Raw genomic sequence first — 22,207 nt, 5'->3', positions numbered from 1 at the left:
AGAAAAACAAACAAACATTTAACTACAAAGGAATAAGATTAAACTGACATCAGACTTGTCTTCAGCAATACTTAATGCTAAAAGAAACAATATCCTCAAAGTTCCAGGGGAAAGTTATTTTTAGCCTAGAATTCTGTTGTCAGAAAAACTAGCAATCAACAAGGATAGAGAAATAAAGGTATTATTCTGAGTAAGGACTGAGGTAAGACCCTTGCTAAAATAATTTCATAGATATACTATACATACAAGACAGCAAAAGACCCTAAGAAGGAACTCAGATATGGGAAACAATGCTCCAAAAGCCAGTGAAACTCATGGACAGGCTGAAATAATTTAAGAACCCATCATCTTCAAAATAAGTATTGTGAAATTTAAATCGACGATAATTACAAAATGCAAATTAACAGATTTAGGAGTTGCGGAATGTTAGGCATAAATAAACTATCAGTCTAAAAATAACAGGTTTCAAACTGGGTAAAATGACAAAAATATCATCATGTATGTACTATAAACAAGACACACCTAATAAAATAGCATAATAGAAAGGTTGAAAATTAAGGGATGAAAATGATCCACTACGCAAATGCTAAAAAAAAAAAAGGTTAAGAAAAAATATAAAACCTACATATAACATATAAAAAAGAATTCAAACTGAAAATTAAGTGATGGTACAAAAAAGATATTTCCTATTGATAAATGGTATAATCCACCAAAAACAAGTTATCTTTGATGTACCTGAATATCGCTTCAAATCACTTAAAGCAAAAACAGGTTTAGAAAATTCAGGAAGTGACTAACAAATCCACAGTCAGATAAACACACCTCTTTCTAAAACCTATAGATGAGGAAAACAAAAGTAATATAAAGAATGTATTTCTCAAATAACATGCTGGAAAAATAGAATTACTATACTTTGCCATGTAATATGTGTTCCCCTGTATAATGCACACCCACATTTTTAGCCCAAACTTTCAGAGAAAAAAAATCTTGCTTTAATTCAATTTAATTCAATTTAATTCAATTTTTATTTGTTTACATTTAGGTACTTGTTTTTTTGTATTATAAAGGAATTTCAGCATTTATTTTTTAACATATTATGATACAAGAAATTTTATGTAACAAATAATTATAAAACACAAGAACAGATACAAGGTACAAGAAATTTTACATACCAGTAACAAATTTACTGTATTTACACATCATGGAAGGCCAAGAACTCTTTGTTGTTGAAAGTTTGTCTTAAGTTCAACAAAACCGATTATTGTATTTCAGGGTATTATTTTGCATATGGATATTGTTATTGATTTCTAGAGTTACACTTTTAACTTATAAGCATAAATAAAAGAAAAACATTTATATAGATACAGAATTAGTACGACCCATGTATAATGCCCATCCTTATTTTTCCCTCACAAATTTGGGCAAAAAAGTGCGCATTATACACGGCAAAATACTATATATATCTAACAAACCAAGAATACGCATTTTTATGAACACATCCAACATACATTTATATTTACCATGCATGTGGTAACAAGGGAATATTAATAAATTCAAAGACAAAAAAAAGAATCACACAAAGCTACATTCTCTGGCCATAACATAATCAAGTTAGGTAAACAATGAGAGGGAAACTATCTCCTTATAAATTAAAAAAACAACAACAAAATCTTTTGGATCAAGGATAAAATCAGTAGTGAAAGAAAAACAAAGTATTAACAAAATACAACCTATGATATTCAACTAAAATGACAGAGGAAAACCTTAAATGCATATATTAATTTAAAAGCACCAACTCAAAGACAAGGAGGAAAGGTATAATTCAAAGCAAGGAATTACAATAAAAGCAGAAAATTATGAGGGGAAACTCAAAACATCATTCAATGAATGAAACCAAAAGCTAGTTTTTGAAGACTATGTAAAGGGGAAAAATATAGCAAAGGAGAATGGAAAGAAAGCACAATAAACAATATTAGAAATTATGAGACATAACCATAAATACAAGGTAATACGCTTGGTTCAAATATTCAAGTATATTAAAGGTTATGTGAAAAAGACATGGATTTTAATTTACTGCAAACTCAATAAAATACAATAGTGCTAGGTGGTTGCCAAAAATGTCAATGCAAAGTTAAATTTGCAGAACAGAAGTATACAAGGAGAAAGGGGCTTTTAAAAACTGTAGGTCAAACAAGAGTATGATCAAGCTAAAGAATGTTTGAGGAATAGTTAGGAAAATAGAGAATATTTAGCCAAGAAAACACAAGGGAATTTTAATGGCTTTCTTTAAATAGTACAAATCTGTCCTAAAAGAGATACAGAGAGAAAGAGACAAACACAGGTAGGGGATGCAGAAGCAAAAACAGTGAAAGGCCAACTTTATCTCAAAATCAACAAATGTTTATTTGTTCAGATGTCCAACAAAAGAAGGAACTGCCTAATGAAATTAGAGACGCTCCCTTTCTGTCATTAGAAATGTTGAAACAGAAACTAGGTATTAACCTGTCAGGAATACCAGTCGATTCCAGTGCAAAGTGCGACGTTAGAACTACTTGACCACTTAGGTCCTTCTCACTTCAAAGATGTTCTGATTCTACATTGCTTGCTAAGTGAAATTTGTTGCCTAAGAGGAACACAAAAACTAAAAACTCAGTATTATCCCCCAGATTTTAGGATCATTCACACTCAACTTCAAGTCTCAAAAGACTATATATCTTTATGCTCATCACTTTTCTCATTGTCATACATGCTTTCTTTCAGGTTTATTTGTCTACATACACAATACTTCTCTCTCCTACTTTCTTCACCTTACTTTTTTGCTATGACCCCCAATTCCAATAGATTTCAATAAATTCCTGTTTTGGTCTAATAACTCCTTGTCTCTTTACCTGTATGTATAAAAACCAGTCACTCCATCTCAACTCTCCTCCCAGCCCAACATTCTCCTACACAATGGCTCAAGAAAACTCTGAAAACATTTCCCAACAGTTTTAGATTTGTGTGTTCTACACACCAAGAGAAGCATAACCTTCTTCCCATCCAATCTCAAACACGTTAGTCAAAATTACCTTTCTATCATTATTACTCCAATCTTAGTGAAATTATTTACAGAGAGGAAAAACATACACAAAAATAAATTTTTATAGTTTAGCAGAACATATTGGGTTGTCAGAAAAGTCATGATGTATTTTTTCTGTTTTCCGTTGCAAAAATGCGCCATGACTTTTCCGACAACCCAATATATTAAAATTTTAAAAGCCCAAGCAACACTGTCAAAAGGCCATAGGAAACAGATCGGCCCCTGAAACACAAGTGTGGATTCTTTACAGCTGGCCTCTAGTTTTTAAGTACCCAACCACAGTTGCAATAAACGTTAATTGCCTTTCAGAATCAAGAGAACTGGAAGTCCCACCTAAAACTAACACTTTTAGCTTGCAGAAAAGAGCCTGCTCTTTAATTTCTATAGTGAAGGAGGCAAAGAGCAGAGAAGTGCCTCATATAATTCCTTTCCTCCTCCGCTTCTCTAAGCTCACCTCACTATCACTCTTTACTTCATCCTACTTATTCATGTCCCCACACTCATTCCCCCCAAATTATTATATCAATCAATAATAGATTTTTATCATTGGCTATACTAATATTGACTGATACACATACTTGTATAAATAGTCATATCTTTATAGAAATGATTATATATTTTTGTATTTTATACAGTTCTTTATTTTTATTTCAATGAGATTTTTCTGTATGCAATTTTTCATGCATACAAAAAAAAGAACATAATAGATGCCTGTGTACCCTTCACTTAGCTTCAGGAATAAAACATTAGATTCAATGGAATTTCTAATTAATACATTCATTTTACTTTTAGACTCATAGATTTACTTTGTTAAATGATGGTAAATTTAGTGATGTCCAATATATGGAAATGATAAGGGTAGTATTGGAAAACTTGACCATGTTATATGTATAAATATACATTATCTGATGAGTGTCCATGAGCCACTTGTTAAAAAATAAGCACTCTGATTTTGATGATGAATTCAAAGTGGTAAGTTTACACTAAAACTTTACAGTTCAGTAAGGTTACAAAATGTTATGTCTCTGTATGTACCTGTAACAGGACTATAATGACAAGAGATTTAAAACTGACTTCTATGTAACATAAATGTATCATTGTATGCATGAGTAATATTCCTATTTGAAGCCCACTGTTAGTTCATTTTGATTCAAGCCTGAGGAAATCAGAAAATGGAAATAATTTTTTAAAACCCAAATCTAAATATGGCATTCAAAATCTGCAAATTAACATTAAACAATCTACCAATCCTGGTATTACTAAAACTAAAAACAGAAAGCTTCCCAATAGTGAGAGATAGATATAAGGCCTGAGGGAGTGTCACAGAAAAAGGACCTGAATCTCTTACCTGTGGCCAGCTTGATATTGAGAAAAGGACCTCCTCTTCTGCAAACCACTGCTACTTGGTTCATTTGTATAAACATTAAAAGCTAACGCAGACTTCTAGATCAGCCTTCTTGAGCCTAAATTCCTTATTTGGTTCATATTCATAAGAGGAACAGGAATACAGTAGATTGGCTACATATTAAAATTCCTTTCAAACAGTGGTTCACATCTGTTGTTTAGTTTGTGCAGCAAACATCCCATTAACCACAAAAGCCAAAAAAAATCAGACAGTATGTCAAAGAAGATCACAGAACACACAAAGTACATCTTTCCAAAGGACTATTCCAAGTGAAGATGCCTAGAATCAGAATTCTTTTGTACTGCTTTCTATGCTGCCAACTATTAGGTCTGCAGCAACTGTGTGCAGTTAAGTACCTCCCACATATTATCCAATAGTATCAAAAGGCATAAATCTACAAAAGCAGAACTAAAAGCTTAAATGGCTTATAGCTTCTCACTATTGCACATATTCATTGCCAGCTGTGAAGGTCTCAGTACTTCTATTCTAATGCATCAACTCTGTTCTTTCACTCCAAAAGGCTGAATTCTTATACATTCCAAACAGAAAATCCATGACACATATTACTTGCTGCCCTAGCACAGCCCTACTGCAGTTACAGCTAGCTGGCGCCAGTTAGGACGATTTACATAAAGCAGTCCTCATTTCAAGACCAAACTAAAGGAGAATACTGCTGAGTAAACCCTCCCCCATTAGTTCCCCACAGGCACTGACTGGCTCTAGAATATATCTAGTTATCTATTTACTAATATGATTCAAATCCAGGTATTAAGAGAAAATCAACTTATAATTCTTATATGTAACTCTATATATAATTCTTATATAACTTGAAATTGTACCCCCACCACCCAAAAAAAAAATGTTTAACCCCCAGAAATATTGAAAAACCTTAGTTTATTTGTGGCATAGACCAACATGATTACATAAATCCAATGACTGCTGTTTTTAACAATCATCAAAAATATAAAGTATAATTTAAATTATTTAAAAGTCGTGCTCATTTTACTCTACAGCTACCTTTTGTTTACTAACCACTTAAATAGTAAATGATCATTGAACAGATCTGCTTTTAGAAACATTGCTTTATGTTTCACCAAACAGTAAGACAATACAACTTCAGGTATCACGATTATGATGGTTAAATAATTCAGCATACTTACCACTGGTTAATATTAATAAAGCAGTCTCTCAATAGCAAACTCAAGCACGTTAAATTTTGTGTATTGTTTTAAATGACCAGATCTCACTGGGCAAGTGTTGAGTCATTATCTATAAAGTCCTTTAAGTTTTTAAAAATATTATTTATGGACTACTAATAAATCTGTACCTCCACTTATATTTTTCCACGTATTTTATTGAGTATAAATATATTAAATTTCATTTTCAAATAATAGTCCAGTAACTGGTTTAGAGCCACACATCTAAAATGACAAGATGAAAAGTAGTTAATATGCTAACTAGGGGTTATCCAAAATATGTTTCTTACTTTTTAATCTTATTTTCAGTCATCTTAAAACATAGTGCTTAAATTATCCTTAATACACAATAAAGAAAACGAGGCTCTAAATTAGGGGAATGATAAAGATACATATCAACAGGAACTGGTCAACTTCTGATGTGTAGATAATCCAAAGTGTTACCTGGGTTACCTTTGATAAGCAATAATAGATTTCCTGAAACAACTATATTCTCTTGTCAGGATCTGCTGTCCACCAAGCAGCAGATGAAAGGACAAGGACAGATCTATGCGTAGTGCTCATCTGGCTACTGGCTATTTATTCCACCCTACCCCCAGCATCCTCCACGCCTCAGCATTTTCACTTGCTCATATTTACTGTCTTCCCATTTCCCCTGCCCCAATGTAAACTCATTGAGGGCAGGGATCTTGTATTCCAACCATCAAAACAGTGCCTGGCACATAATAGGTGCATAATAAATATTTGTTAAATTTGTTGAATCAATTGATCAATTCACGGTCCATTTTTGTTTTTATTCTATTGTGCTACCTTAGCTTCTATATTTGGTCTCTGTAGTCTCTTTAAAGTCTCCGCTTTGAGATTTAAACACCTTGCTCTCTGGCATTTTTACTACGAATCAGCCAGGTCCTGAAAACCCCATCTCCTTAAAGATCCTTTTTTAAAGTGCCCAGTAGCCCATATTTCCCCAACTCCATAATGACTGAAAAAAAGAAAAAAATTGTGCTGGAGGGAACCTTGTGAGGGAAACACAGCTAATATTCACTCAAAACTTAATTTGTTCTACACATTGCACGAGGTACTTTATTTGTTATGCTCATTTAAACCCCAATATCAACACGGTATGGTAGACTTTAACCCCATTTAAAGATATGAAAACTGAGGTTCTCAAAATAAGCAGTTAGCCTCATCCCATAACAAAATAATGCATAAAGACTCATTGAACACTTAATATAAATAGGCACTATACTTTGAGCACTACATACACTTCTCATACAAACTTCTAACTAGTGAATGGAAGAATAAGAATTCACCTTGACTTTGACACCAAAGTTTTTGTTCTTCCCTGACTCCTTATCTAGTCCAACTACCTCCCTCATTTAATGGTCAAGGAATGGCATTAAGAGCTTCAATAATTTATCCAAAACAATACAATTGCTTAATAGTACCAGAATAAAAAATAATAGTTTCCTGACTTCTATGCTAATACTTTCCACTTTGAATGCCATGATGCTTCTGTCGCAGCAAAGGAAAGCACAAGATCAGATGGCTCTGCTGGGCTGTAGTGTCCGGTTTGCTTCAGCAGAGAAGGTAGAAACCCCTGCTTAGGCAGATGCAGAAGCAACTCCGCAGACTTCCTCTGGTGTTAAATGCCCTCTTTCACCAAACTCACAGATTCACTGAGTCAAATAAGCACTGTTTTCATTATTTCCATATTGACACATTAATAACAGACTTACAAATTATTAATACAGAACACTTCGTGAAAGTTCTAAACTGAGCAATTTTTTTTAAATCCCTTATTTTAATAGACTTTAAGCTTTCTCCCAAATCACATTCTCTTTTAGGAGTATGAGGAGTAAGAAGAAAGCAGTGCAGTCCATGTTTCCTGTGCAAGTTAACTGCTTTTTCAATTTTCACTGAAGTTTTCCCTCTGACTTGGAAATCATTTTCCAAAAAAGAACATTCTTTTAGCACTTCACTAGAGTTACGACTGTCGTGGTATTATTACATGAATGCTAAGAAGCTGGCTTTCACTCTGGAAAATGTGGAATTAAAATTCACATCAGATCATGATTATACACTACCATGTTTCATGGACCATCATAGTCTTCACACAGTTGAGACAATGAATATTATTTAAACAGAAGAAACTTTTAACAAAAATAAGTTTATAATGGCCTATGAAATTATCTAGCCTAATGCCCTAAGAAAACTTTCTATTAGGAACTTACTCATTTTAAGTGCTAAAGCATCTTAGCTCAACCAATTTAGGCAAAAATCTTTTATAAAATATATTTCATTTACCTGTTCAGTAAATTGTATATCTTGAATAAAATTTAACTTTTTCTTATTTACTATCATCATTAAGAACACCAAGCTTATAAACAGTGATGTCTTTAACAGTAATAACATTTAAAGACAATTTATTATCATATTAAAAGACCTCAAAGTACTTATATGTTTCTAATTAGTATTTCTTTAATCTGTCCACTTTCAATCAATTGTCACTTTGGTTGATGTCGGCTGTATCTCCTTCAATCAGCCACCATAGTACTCTAATATAAAGATTTGGACATGGCTAAAGGTTAGCAAGTGTGCCCTATCGTCTAAAGAATAAACTGACTTTACATATGCTTCTCTCCTAGCAAGCAAAGTAGACTAGATTTTACTTATGTTTACTTTCCTCTGGCTGGGAGCTGTATTTTAAATATTAAAGGCTGCCAACAATCTGTCAAGTAAGTAGAAGAGGGATTTAAAAGGAACAGCTTGCAAGGGCCCAGCAGGTAATATGAATTAATGAAGAAGGCCAGATGTGAGGACTAGGCCCTATCTGAAGGGGACAGTAACTACTCAACTGAGATTATTTTTCTCAAACAGAAACATACTCCTACCACTACCCAACCTTCTATTTTTCAAGAGATGAGACATCCACATTTTTGTGTAATATCTGACAACTTTAAATGTTAACTAGAGAAATAGGACAGTGGCTAAAGGATAAAATATGTCTGTTGGCTCCCAGCTTGTGGCCACTGAAAGGGAACTATACTGTTCTTAAGGTTCTCCCTTGTACTGAAACACAGAGAACTCTAGGCTCTGAATTCAAGTCACCTATATAGAAAAATTTTTTCGCTGTATATTTGGAGAACTCAGCCAAGACTAGAACTGAAACATTTCTCCCACTCCTGTGTGTAATGCAAATTTTCTATATTGGCTAATTTATTTAACAAAGTAGGACCCGGTAGAAAATATATGATAGTACCAAATCAATATACTTATGTTAGTTAGTACTTGTTACTTCTGAGCATGAGTTACATGAGAAATTTCTCATACTTTTTAACATACCACATTCTCTGATCCAATCACATCTAAGAAAGTATATGACATCTGAGAAGCAAATAAACTAAAATGCATTCAAATATTACTAGAAAATTAGCATACCAGATATTTGCGGACTATTTCATGGTACTATTCAGAAACATTATATAAACTGATCCTCAGCATATCCTTTCCAAATGGATAGGAATTTTCTCCCATTTTATAGATGAGGAAACAAGAGTCAGAAAATGGAATACGTTGGCCAATATAAGGGTAGTAAAAACAGAATTCACATTTAGGTTTGAACTCTTGATCTTTCCACTACTTCAACATTTCCCTTAAAGTCCGATGATAATGAAATGGCTTATGAAAAAGGCTAAACAAATGGGGATGACTAGAAGTGACAAAATAGTAATTTAAAACCTCAGTTATCCAGCTCCCAGATTTATTATGCCTTCTGTTATTCAACATAATACCTAACCTGGAATTCAGCATACAAAATTTGAAACTGTCACCAATTCCAAAAGTAATAATCCCAGTGGGATCCCTAGTTTATGCTCACAGTTGCAAAAATGCAACATGCACTGAAAGAATTAGCGATAATATCTTGAGTAACCAGAGTGTTAGTGTTTCCCCATGTGCAAGTAATAATCAGTGGAGTCACCTTGAGGAGGGTGGAGATAAATGTTATAATCCACAGAAGGCAAAAAGAGTAGATCATTAAAATTTCCCTCAGGTCCACCTCTGAAGATCAACATAAGTTGATCAATAATTTCAACCTAGCCAGTTTTTTTCCAGCAAGAAAGGATATCAAACCAAACACATGGCTTCTTGCATTGCATGAAATTTTTTAAACACAGTGAGCTGTTCATAGTACGAGAGGCATGAAAGAGTGATTATGGTCACAGCACATTCACTTTCCTATGTCATACTCACTTCAGGTCACAACCTTAATGAAAGGCATGGTGATGGTGGATAGAATCTTTCACATGTACTGAACTTCTTCTTATTTTTCTCTTTTAGGGGATTTACATAAAGTAATGTTCAGATTAATCTACCATATTATATTTAAAAAGTCACAACTTTACAAAGTTAATGAGGGTGAAATAAACGTGCTAAAGCTGTTGATGAAACTGAGCTAGTAATCCTAAATACATTTTAGGCCACTGAATACTAAGTTAGGAAAAACAATTCTATTTAAAAAAAAAACAAACAACAGATATAAACACAATTTTGTGGCAATGCAGCAATTTTAAACTATTAAATTGTGTAAATATAGATCGTATGCTCTATCTTCCTGAAAATCAAAAGAGAACATAAAGAATATTATGTTCTAGAATATGCTTCAAACTGAATTCCAGTCCCTTAGCGCCTGGAGCTTTACAAATAAGAGACCTGGATCCTGTAATACAAGATCATTATTGTCATATGTCATCTATTTTTAAACCTTTGTTTTCATCATAGCAGCCTAATTGTTCTCATTTTATTAAATACTTATAAGTAAACATTATAAATTTACATTATAAAACAAGTGCACAATAGTAAAATAACCTATGTATCACTTTTATATACTGGGGTCCTTCATAAGAATTTAATGTACAAAAAAATTGCTGTTTTTTAAAAAGTTGCTGTATTTACAAAGTTCAAAACTTACTGTTCTATGTCCTATTAGTCAGGGATATATTCATAATACTCTACTGACAAAGCTGGAGAAATGTGCTATACCATTTAAAAAAAATTTTAAAGTACTGTGATTTAAACATTAGTGCTAAAAGTATAACTGTTCTGCGTATCTGAAATATGTGAATAAGAATTTAATTCTCCCACCTTTCTGGGTCACTGTGGATTTACAGTATCTCAATAAATGTTTCTATTTCAGAACAAAGTTAAGAAAGCTTTTTGAAATTTTTGAAACAAAACTTACAAAGTCAATGAGTTGCATTACTTTTAAATATACCACAAGTTTAAACTAAGACTAAAGTGGACATCAACAATTAATATAAGTTAATTAACTTAAAAATAGAGTATTTACTTCAGTTTTGTTACATTAGAATACATTAGCTATAAAGAAAAGGGATATCCCGACCTAGAAGATGTACACTTATTTCTAAATTCGAAATCTGCATTTGAATGCCAATATAAGCAAAAGTTATTAGGATAAAAAGTTAGCATCATTAAAAATGTGAAGTAATTGGATGGCCGGGAGGAGGCAGCACAATGAAAAAGAATTGGAACCCATAATACAAAAAGTCTGATAGTGTTAAAAAATATATATATATATTTTTTCTGTAACTGATTTATATAAAGAGAATTAATATTCTTCCCAGAAAGCTACCAAACAATACCTCCAAAACACACACACACACACACACACACACACACACACACACACACACACCCAGAAAAATCACACTGTTCAAAACAAGGTTGTTAGGCTTTTTAAAAAAAAAAAAAAATCTATTCAGATTAATATATTTTTTATTTCTAAAAATAAATATCAAGCAAACTAAAATATCCAACACAAAAGGAATATTAAGTTAATTAGAGCCAGAAAAGCACCACTGTGGTGATCAAATGTTCTGGCAATGACAGAACAGAAGATGGTGAGAAATTACAGGAATTTAACCTTTGACCTCACCATCCTATGCACTGTTTCCATAATAGAGGCTTAAAGGTTCTATCAGCAAACATTTGAACTTCCTAGCAAGCAAGCTCTAAGTTCGCCTTCCTATGTAAACTCAGTAAAATTCAAATGTTTTTTTAATTAAAATGTTCAAAATAAAGAGCATTTGGTTCTTACCTCTGGTCTTGATGTATGTGACAAGTCTCCACACTGGCATACTTGCTGCCTAAGCAGCTACAAAGACTAGGTTAGCAGCCATTTTGAGACAGCTGCACTGTCTCAGTTGCACTAAAGTGTAATTAAGATGGCTGCAATGTGCACTCAAGAACTCCCACAGTGAAAACTCAGCTATGTATCAAACAAAACCCCTCCCACTTTGTCAGCCTGCAGGAAACTGAACACAGACAACAGCTAATGCATACATTGCAACAAACAATGCAGCTACTCAGGACACAGAAAACAGAGAAGGCAGCAAGCCAGTTTTGTAACATAATGCCTGTGAGTCCCGACTTGCAATACAGACTTTGGGCACATCCAGATCCCAGACAGCTTGAAGTCCATGCCACATATTAGCAGTTACAGAGATGGAGCCAAATCACACACAGCAAACATCAGGGAATTTGCTTGAAAGAAAGCCTCCATTTCAGTCCAGAAAAAAAAGTCAAACTCTGCTCAAGGCCTTTTTAAAAAATCTTTTGTAGTACTTTTATCATGAAAGGAATGCCAATTTTTATAATTTCTGGAAAATTAAGCTGTTTAAATCTTAACAGTCAATTTTCATTTATAGAAGGCTAATTAAAGGTTTTTCCCACAGAACCTAAACCCCCAAAGTGCTCAACTTTAGCAGAAAGGTTAAAGATTGCAATCAAATATTTGAATCTTGACAATAATTTTAAATAACTGCTAGGGAGGGGCAAGAATCATTAGAGCTATGATGGCAACAAAGCATATTTTGAGCAATCTGCCATAAAGGTAAAAACAATTTCTTCTCTTTTGTAGTCCAGATGGTCACAAAGACATCCCCAGGTGAATGAGTGGTCCCAGGGCAAATTAAATTTCATGCCCTGCCACGGACCTCCCAACATTTTGATATGGGTGAAAAGCAAATGTAGACACCCTTGGGAAAAAAACAAATAGAATAAAAGGGTAAAATTCAATCTGAAAGTAGGTATATTAACCAAATTTGAGAGTTAACCAACAAATGTGTCTTGGTATTAACACTAGCCATCAAGAGAAGTGAAGGACAAAAGCAGAGAAAGAACCTGTTTTCTTGATAGTTCACATCAGCTAGGAAATTCACCTTCTCCTTCTCTCTTCCTTGGTTTACCTTCCTAAAATTTAGCTGCCCTGTGCTATCATGTCTCGATCCTCCACTTGATGTAGGTATTTATTAAAACTGTTGGTGGGGAGGGGGAGTAGGGGGTATAGCTGAAAGGAGACTGGCCCCCTAAATTGATTTTTCAAGCTGAGTGACTGGGCACATGGAGCTCATTATTTCATTCTATTTCTGTATATATTTGAAATTTTCCATAAAAAAAAAACAAAAAACCAATCAGCTTTTAAAAGGTCTTTATTCTCCAGGAGGCAAACTAGATAATGTATGTAAAAACTGCTTTTATGTATTTTATCAGAAAAAATAAGTTATGTTTGATCCAACCCACATAAATTCTTCAAAAATATAACTGATTCTCTGAAGTGGCTCAAATCTATTTGTTAAAAGCAAGAGGTTGGTAAACTGGGAAAGATTCTAACAGAATAGACATTACTGCAGCACTGGAATGTGACTAAGGTTAATGGAGAGACAAATAGCCAAAACACTTGGAGCTATCTGGGAACAGCTTCTGATACTAAGTAGATTCTTTAGGAAGTCCGTTCAACAAAGATTTAAATTACATAACAAATCTCGAATGTCCTAGTCACAATTCAACCTAAATTATTTTATCACTGACAATCCTTCCCTTAGTCTCCTTTCTCCTCACTATGCCCATCCCCCAACTAGGTATAACAGCTCTCTCAAGATCTTTTATGCATACCATCATTATACTTACCATATTTCATTACTTATATCTTTATATGAGTTCCTAAAGGACAGAAATCACATCTTAATTAATTTTCCATTCACTTCCATAGTGTGCAACACAGTATTTATTTGCTCAATAGATGGTGAGTTGAAACATTTCCAGTGTTTTTGTTTCTACCACAAAAATCTCAGAAAATTCTACATCTTTACAAGTTCCTTCATTTTTATGAATCTCAACTCTTACTTTCCAGGAAGAATAGTCAACTAATAAGTTCCCTAAGCTTTTATTTAGTCTTGGCCTAATAACTCCTGCACTTCAAAACCCAAGATGGAAAAAATACTTTTTGTGGAGCATTTTTCAGTTTTTAGTGTTTTTATAGGCACTACATAGGAGCTACTATGTGCTTAGAGGAGTTGAACTCTAAAAGTCTATAGAAAGCTATAGAACATACGTATATTATTTATCTCTAAAATTTTAAGACTAAGAAAGAATACAGCTTGATTATATAATGAAATAGATTATATTTGCTTTTGATAAGTTGAGTCATAATAAACCCAATCATTTATTGGGTTTAGAAATGTAAAAGAAAGCATACCAGGAAACTATTTCTAATGTTAAACATTTCCATCATTACCAAATGTTTTGTCTCTTCCTAAATAAAAACTAGCACTTTTCATTTCATTCTCTCTTTTTTTTTTTTTTTTTTAGCTGAGCCATCCTGCCACCTGTTGGCAGCTCAGCTCGGGCCGGGCATCAAACCGCTGTTGCTCAGAGCTTGCACTCTTGAGAGAGTTCTTAACCAAGTGAGCCACTCAGCCGGACCTTCATTTCATCCTTAAAATGACCATGTAAAGTAAGAGTCCTATAATCTCAAGTGTTACGACCAGAAAATGTAATCATTTGCCAGGGGTCACACAAGTGATAAAAACTAGAAGAGATTAACTCTAATCAAGTGCTGCACTTTTTATATACAGAGGGTGCCAAAAAAATGTATACACATTTTAAGAAAGGAAAATTGTATTAAAATTTTAATACTCAATATATACCAATAACAAAAGATGAATACAAGTCACATTTGACTTCTGCAATTACAAGAGGTGCTCAAAGAAGTTACCATCAGTGTCCAGACACTTCTGATTACGGCGAACTACTGTTTGAGCAACACTGACCAAAGTGTCCACTTATATACATTTTTTTGGCACTCCTGGTATATCACACTATTAGAAAAATTTCTTTATTAAAATATTGAAAACTCCATAGAACCTAAATAAAAGGTTTTACTGTATTGGGTAGGAATTAAAGATATTTTTCATTTATTTAGTTAATATACTTTAATTATACAAGTTATTACCAATATTATACATATTAACAGAGAAACGGAATATTAGAAGGGCATTAAGATGGAGAACTAAAAACACCTAACTTCATTTCCTCAAATCTCATTAAAACTATAGTAAAGATATTTTTTGAAGCATAAATCCTCAAGAACAGGGAGAAAAGTAAAAAAGACAATAGCTGGAAAGGTTTTAGGAGGTGAAAAATAAGCAGAACTACTGGTAACTAACTTAGCAGTTCCCAAAACATCACATTCCAAGCTGCACTGGGGATAAATTAAGAACCAATTTAATTCACATGGCAGCAACTTCAAAAGACATAGAAACTAGGAGAACAAAGCACCTTTGCAAATTGGAGTGAAGGGAACAGATTGGTGTGACTGAAAAAGGGAATACTAGTGGAAAGCTACTTGTGTAGCATTAAGATGGCCTCACCACATTTCACTGAATACCTACCTGCTTGCCCCAATCCTAGAAAAAAACCTGAAAACAACATCTACAGTTAAAATGAGAGTAGCATACCAAGTAGAGAGGATTATGTGCTAACTGCAGAGACTCCTATTCCTCTTCCTCCCTGAATTTCCCAGAATGCTGAAAATCAGACTCCCGATTTTCCATATATAAAAAAGGAAGACCAAAAAATAAATAAATAAATAAATAAATAAATAAATAAATAAATAAATAAATAAATAAATAAATAAATAAAGGAAGGAAGACCATTCTCTAGAGATACTAACAAGCCCAAGAGACAAGACCTTAAGATCTGGGGAGCTCTCCAAAAATAGCCTATGCAAATCAGCCTATAGTGAAGTTTAAAACTGAAAAATTTAAATATTCTAATCAAATTTTTAATCTTCCACAACATATTAGGCAGTCAGACAAAAAAGAGGAAGGCAACTAAAACAAGTCTAACATGAAAGACAAAGACTAAAAAAATAAATTAATAACAAATAAAACTTTAAAAAACACAAAGCAATAGGCTACACAGGACGAAAACTTCAAAAAAAAATCATTAATATCCACAGATCAGAAAAGATGTTGCATTCATGTTCAAGAATAGAATACTACAGGCAAGGAATGAAACACATAAATTAAGAACATGATAGAAAAAATAAAAAACTCAGTAGAACTGGATGACAAAGCTGAAGAAATCTGAGCAAAAAGAAAAAGCTGTAAATGGGGGGAAATATAAAAAAACAATTGGGAGTTTCCATCCAAAAATTCTCATTGTAATGATAGAGTAGCAGAAGAAAGATATTACCAATGAACTCATTTAAGAAAAATATCCAGGATTGAAAGGCAAGAGTTGCCAAACTGAAAGAGCCCAATGAATGGCAGCAGTGATAAACTTTCAGAATACTGGAGGCTAATAACAGATTCTACAAGCTTCAAGTGAAGGGAAAAATCATAAAAAAGGATGGCTCCATATTTCTCAGTAATAATAGAAGCAAGAAGATAATGAAGCAGTGCCTTTAAAATTCTGAAGAAAAATTGTTTCTAAACTAGATTTCTATACCTAGCCAAACTATCAATCAAGCATAAAAACATAGAATGGCAATTTTCAGACACACAGTCACAAAAAAATATACCTCCTGTATACTCTTGCTCAGAAAGTAACTAGACAATATGGACCCCTTCCCCTAATGACAGAAGACATGACACATGGAAAACAAGGGTCCTACACAAAAGGGTAAAGAAAATCCCACGACAGTGAATAAAATTCCAGGAATGATAGTTGTGTACCAGATGTAGTGAGTAAACTAGGCTAGGCCGGAGCAATGAGACTTAAGAAACAAAAATGAAGTTAAAATCTTTGCTGCCAATATACCTGAGGGAAAAAATGTTCTTCTAAAAACATTAAAAGATCCTTAGTAAAGAACTGTACCAAATCATCTTAACTATTGTTACACAGAAAAGACTCATGGATACAGGCATCCTGGTATAAAGATGGCATTACCTTCATGAATCGACATCTGTAATAACTGTATCAAGAGAATGGGTCAGGATTTCCATGATTCTGTTACTCTGGTGAAGGTAATTTTGTATGTTAGATAATTTAACACCAGGTCAGTAAAACAAGAATAACCTAGCACTCAATTAACTGATTTAATTGTGGTTAATATTTTATTTTTAATGGTGATATAGGAAAATACTTTCTTTTTAATCTATATTTAACCCTCGGTTAAGGTATACTTTGTATAAATAGTATTTTAAATAATATCTTGATCTGAATATACTCAGAATTCCAAGGGAAACAAAATCCTATGAAAGACCTTACTATAGTTTATCTTACTAAACCACCAGAACATTTTAAGAATACTGTATAAAATTACTGAATTTACTGATTACCCTTGTCTAAAAAACTACTTAGAATAATGATTAAATATTGTATACAGTATCATAACTGAGCCTCTTTACTTTTAATGACCAGTTCATACAGTTTCAATAAGAATCTGTTTTCCTTCCTACCTGGATAAAATTGGATAAATCAATTTGTAACCATGACCACAAGAGAAATGTGACCTTTAAAAGCAAATCTCTTTTAATCAGGTATGACATAAAACAATGACTGCATCTCAAATGAAGAAAAGATGCCTACTAAATCTTCACAGGAAATCAACTCAGTATCTCTTCTATAATTTATGGATTCTCAGCTTTAATGGGATTAAAGAATATCACTTCCTGACAGACAAGAAACATTGACAAATGTGGGCATCTCAGAGAGCCATGATACCCTACAATTCTAAGTACTGCTGGTAAAAACTCATTGAGGTAAGTTAGATGGCTTTTGGTTCCAGATCTTGTAATCAAGCAGATAAAACTAATTAAGTTAATTATTATACCTTACAAAACATCTAGACAGAAGTTAACTCTTAAACCTCCTATCAAATGGATATAGTGTTGTTAACCTCATTAGACCTATGTAAATAAATGGTCAAATAAAATAAAACATCAAAATAAATGAAGAATCAGAAAATTATTAAACAAACTTATATGGTCAAATCTGTGCCTTAAGGGGTAGGCACTTGGCCAAGAAAAGGTTATGGAAGAAAACTGACACTTTTCTTTGACTCAATTTTGAGTGAGCATATCCAGCAAGTTCCATAACTAGAAGGTAAACAAAGGGAGAGGGAGCTTTTTGAACCTGAAATTAAAAAAAGAAAATGAGATAATCCTATGTGTATTTAGTGCCCAAAATAAATGACATTATATCTAACTTTGGGAATGATGATGTCTGAAAAACACTGAAGGTAAATAATGTGGGAAATGGCTGCTTTTTCACCATGAAGAGGCTTACTGTAAACTTGGTAAAATGAGTAATCTTAGGGTTTTCAGTCTTTAAATACTGATGTTGTTGTTTTTTTAATTTAGTGCATCAGTCCTAAAGCTCGACTCCCTCATAAATCTTCGTAAATAAACTATTTTTCTAAATGCTTATTTTCCCTACTAGTGAGTGGTATTATCCAACCTACTTTTCTAAACTACTTTTTAAATGCATTTAAATTCTAGCTCCAATAATCAAGAACAGTTATTTTCTGCATACTTCCTTGCACTTCATGGTTCCCTATAGCTGCACATAGCTGCATCTTAGCAAATATTCATGCCTGAATTGATTGAAGCCAGAGAAGAAAAACGTGTCAAAAACAAATGCTAAGCATTTTATGTATCTAATCTCTTTTAATCGTCACACTAACCCTAGCAGGGAGGTGGTATCACCATTTTATATATAAGGAATACTGATGGGAGACTCTAACTGCCCAGGTCCCAAAACAAAATTACTGTTCTTTCCACTTCACTGTATTATTAATTGATTTTAGTAAAAATCTTTGTCTTTTCTTTTGTTCTTTCTTTATTTCTTTTTATCTTCCAATTTTTAAATCACTTAAAATAAGTCTGAGAGGGAAAGAATTACATAGACTTAAAACACATCTTTCCATCTCCCTTATTAATTTGTATATATTGGGTTGTCCGGAAAAGTCATGTCTCATTTTTCCTGTTTTTCGTTGCAAAAATACATCATGACTTTTCCAACAACCCAATATATGTCCTTCAGAGTTATATTTTCTTTTTTTTTTGAAATTTTTTATTTGGGTAACAGTGTATTTTTCCAGGACCCATCAGCTCGAAGTCAAGCAGTTGTCTTCAATCTAGTTGTGGAGAGTGCAGCTCGTTGGCCCATGCGGGCATTGAATCAGCAACCTTGGTGCCATGAGCCTGCGCTCCCACCACCTGAGCTAACTGGCCGCCCCTCTGGAGTTATATTTTCAAAACTTATTAATAGGTAAGCAATGGTGTTTCCTTGTTTTCTTAATTTTCTTCTATTTCTTAATGAATGAGATTTAGGAATTTTTTTCTAAAACTTTACTATTTATAATTTTTCACATGCAAAGTGCCTGACATATCTTTTAACAATCTAGTAGGTGCTTGATTAACTAAATTACATGTTCAATTATTTTAAAAAGCAGATCTGACATCTGTGAATAATCATGAGTTAAATGAAAGAAAGGAGCTAGAATATCACTTTGGTGTTTGTTTTTTTTTCACCTCCACTTGAAACAAATGGGTTTTACTCTTTCATTAAGCAAATACTTATTGAATATTAAGGTAGGCACTGTGGAAAACAATCTTATAGTTTTAAAAGTGGTCTTATCATGGTCTAATCACACCCAATTAGAAGGAATTTCTCTTTACAATATGACGTTTGTCAGGTATGTCAATAAGATATTCCTAACTGCAGGAAGCTTATAAAGTACTACACAAATAACTATAAACATAAAAGTAGAAAGGAATAATGTCTTTAAAAGAGATGCAAAGCAAAGCAAAATAAAAAGAGAAATTAGTGAACTTTCAGGTGAGAATAACAGATCCTTTATTAGACATATTATGCAGGCACCATGGCAGTCATGACTCTCATTTACAAAAATCGAGAATTTACATCAGGGAGTTATTTAGAGTTTTCCTAACATACTAAGATTTCCTTGATTTCCCACAAAGAAGTGTCCCACTTTCTGTGCCTTACACAAATATCTATTGTTTTACTTATCATTTACAAAAAGCTACTTTTAATTACTTACTTATTAATCAGGTAAGTTCTACCTATATACAAAGAATTTATGACCACAATCTTTTTACCTGTGTATATTACAAGACCCTCAAAAATCAACTCTTCCATCCTGAAAATGTATGTTTTACACATATAATTATAAATGAAAAAAAAAGATCATGCTAACATAAACTCAACTTTGAGACTAAAATAAGCAGTACAAATAAATGTCACTCATAATCTACCTACAGTCCTTCATCCTTTTAAAACAAGCGAGTTAACTGGCAAGATTCAAAAATATTATGCTGAGTTTTAAAACTTAAATTACACAAACTAAAGTGTATACAGTTAGTTATTCCCAACTATTAGATACAAAAAAAAAACCAAAAACATTTTTTACACTATTCTGAACAATGAAAAATTGCAGACGTTCTGAATAAGTATTTCTGATGGCAAAGTTAATGGGTCATCTTCATCTCCCAGACATTCATGTTTATGTGGTCCAATTATAAAGACTCTCAGGAAGGCACTATCAACTATATTCTTAAGCCTACCACATTTTTTGGAAGGTGACCAAGAAGAGATCTGAGTCATTACCAAAAATCCAAATGATTAAAATTCAAAACTGCAAACATTCACATTGCATAAATAAGCACTAGCGCTCTGATCTCATTCTGTAGGACTTAAAAAACTGAAAGAGCTGCCCAGGTAGCACTCATACTCTCAGTCTCCATTACACCATGCAACTTGAAGCATATACAAAGTTTAATTTTGTGGAACTCACTTTGCTGTTTTGAACAAGCTAACAGGACAGGAGAAACCACTAGATTTACCCTGTAGATTGCAAGACAATCTGAGAAAGAATATTGTGAAGTAATTTTTAAAGTTTTGGGCTCTCTAAAGAACATAAAAAGATCAAGTAGGCAAGAATTTTAAAAAGAAAAGCTCCACTAATGAATAGGTAATTTCTAGATGCTTAGGGAACTGACAGGGACAACGGCTCCTCAGAGCTACTAGATGACATTTTTGAAACATATTGTGTAAATGGTATTTTTGTAATCTATTGTGTAAATACTAATTTTTATCTATAATATGCCTCACCACTGTTAGGAACTCAAAGGCAAGAACTTTACCTTCAAAATTCTTTCTACGTGACTCCCTTGAAAAACTAGGTATGCCAATGCATGAATTTTCCAATACCTCAAAACTTAAAAGAATTATAATAGGAAACTTTCTAAACTAGATCATACACCTCTTTGCTTTCCTGAACAAGTTACACTTAACTAAATATTCTCTATGATACAGAATCATTAATGAGATTATCAATTACCATAATAAAGTTGCTATAAATACTGATTCAACTCTAGGAATACTGATTCCCAAACTAAATAACCTCAAAACTAAGATTTTAAATTCTTGCTTCTAACACTTGAAATCCACCACCTCTTCACTATCAAGAAGCTAGCTAGCCACCATTTCTTACCACTATCCATATGTATTTCTCTAGTAGCACTTCTGTCCAAAATTTGCTAGTTCTCACCTATTACAGTCTGAAAAAAATCAAGTATTATCTGTCAGAACTAGGAATAGTTCTCAGGAAAGGGCAAAGGGAACACAAAAAGTAAAAAATACAAACTTCTGTAAGCACATTTACTTCAAAAAGACCCAAAGATGGATAATTTTCACTTAAAAAAAAAAAAGAAAATGCTTAAGAGAAGCCAATAATATTTTAACATTTCTACCTACTCCTTAAGTTTATTTTCATAAAGCCAATAATATTTTACCATTTGATTTCTATCTTCTTTGATTTCTTCTTTTCATGCCTCTATCAATTTGAAGTTTGATTAGTTCAATAAAAACATTCTGGCAATAACCTAACTTTCCTATATCCATTATGAAAACAGTAAAGTAGAATTACAGCTGAAATACACCACTATTAGTCAAGATTATACTCTTCAATGCAATCAGCACAAAGAATAGATCTAATGGGAGAATGAATTTATACTAATAATTAGGAAAGCATCATTATAAGAAGTTATAGGGCCGGCCAAGTGGCGTGTTGGTTAAGAGTAGGCTTGGGATGCCAGCTCTGAGCTGCAGGGCCGCCAGTTCGGATCCCACATGAGGGCCAGTGACGCTGCGCCCTCTACAGCTAAGATGGTGAACAACAGCTCGACCTAGAGCTGG

At 33.1% G+C, this 22,207-nt stretch overlaps 1 protein-coding gene across 2 annotated transcripts in view; it reads right to left on the bottom strand.

Annotated features, from left to right (window-relative positions):
* Positions 1-22,207, bottom strand: part of ATF7IP (activating transcription factor 7 interacting protein) — a 120,297-nt gene that overhangs the window by 89,394 nt on the left and 8,696 nt on the right. The window contains exon 1 of one of the 2 annotated variants that reach the window (XM_019643286.1): positions 11,799-11,951. The exons of the other annotated variant lie outside the window; for it this stretch is intronic. The gene's annotated coding sequence lies outside the window, so the exon portion shown is untranslated. Of the gene's footprint in view, positions 1-11,798; positions 11,952-22,207 lie in introns of those variants that run through there. 2 annotated transcript variants of the gene reach the window in all.

Source organism: Hipposideros armiger, unplaced genomic scaffold, assembly GCF_001890085.2.
Source record: "Hipposideros armiger isolate ML-2016 unplaced genomic scaffold, ASM189008v1 scaffold_76, whole genome shotgun sequence".
Classification (NCBI taxonomy): domain Eukaryota; kingdom Metazoa; phylum Chordata; class Mammalia; order Chiroptera; family Hipposideridae; genus Hipposideros; species Hipposideros armiger.
The sequence above is the reverse complement of the archived record's forward strand: the minus strand, read 5'-3'. Positions and strand labels throughout refer to the sequence as shown.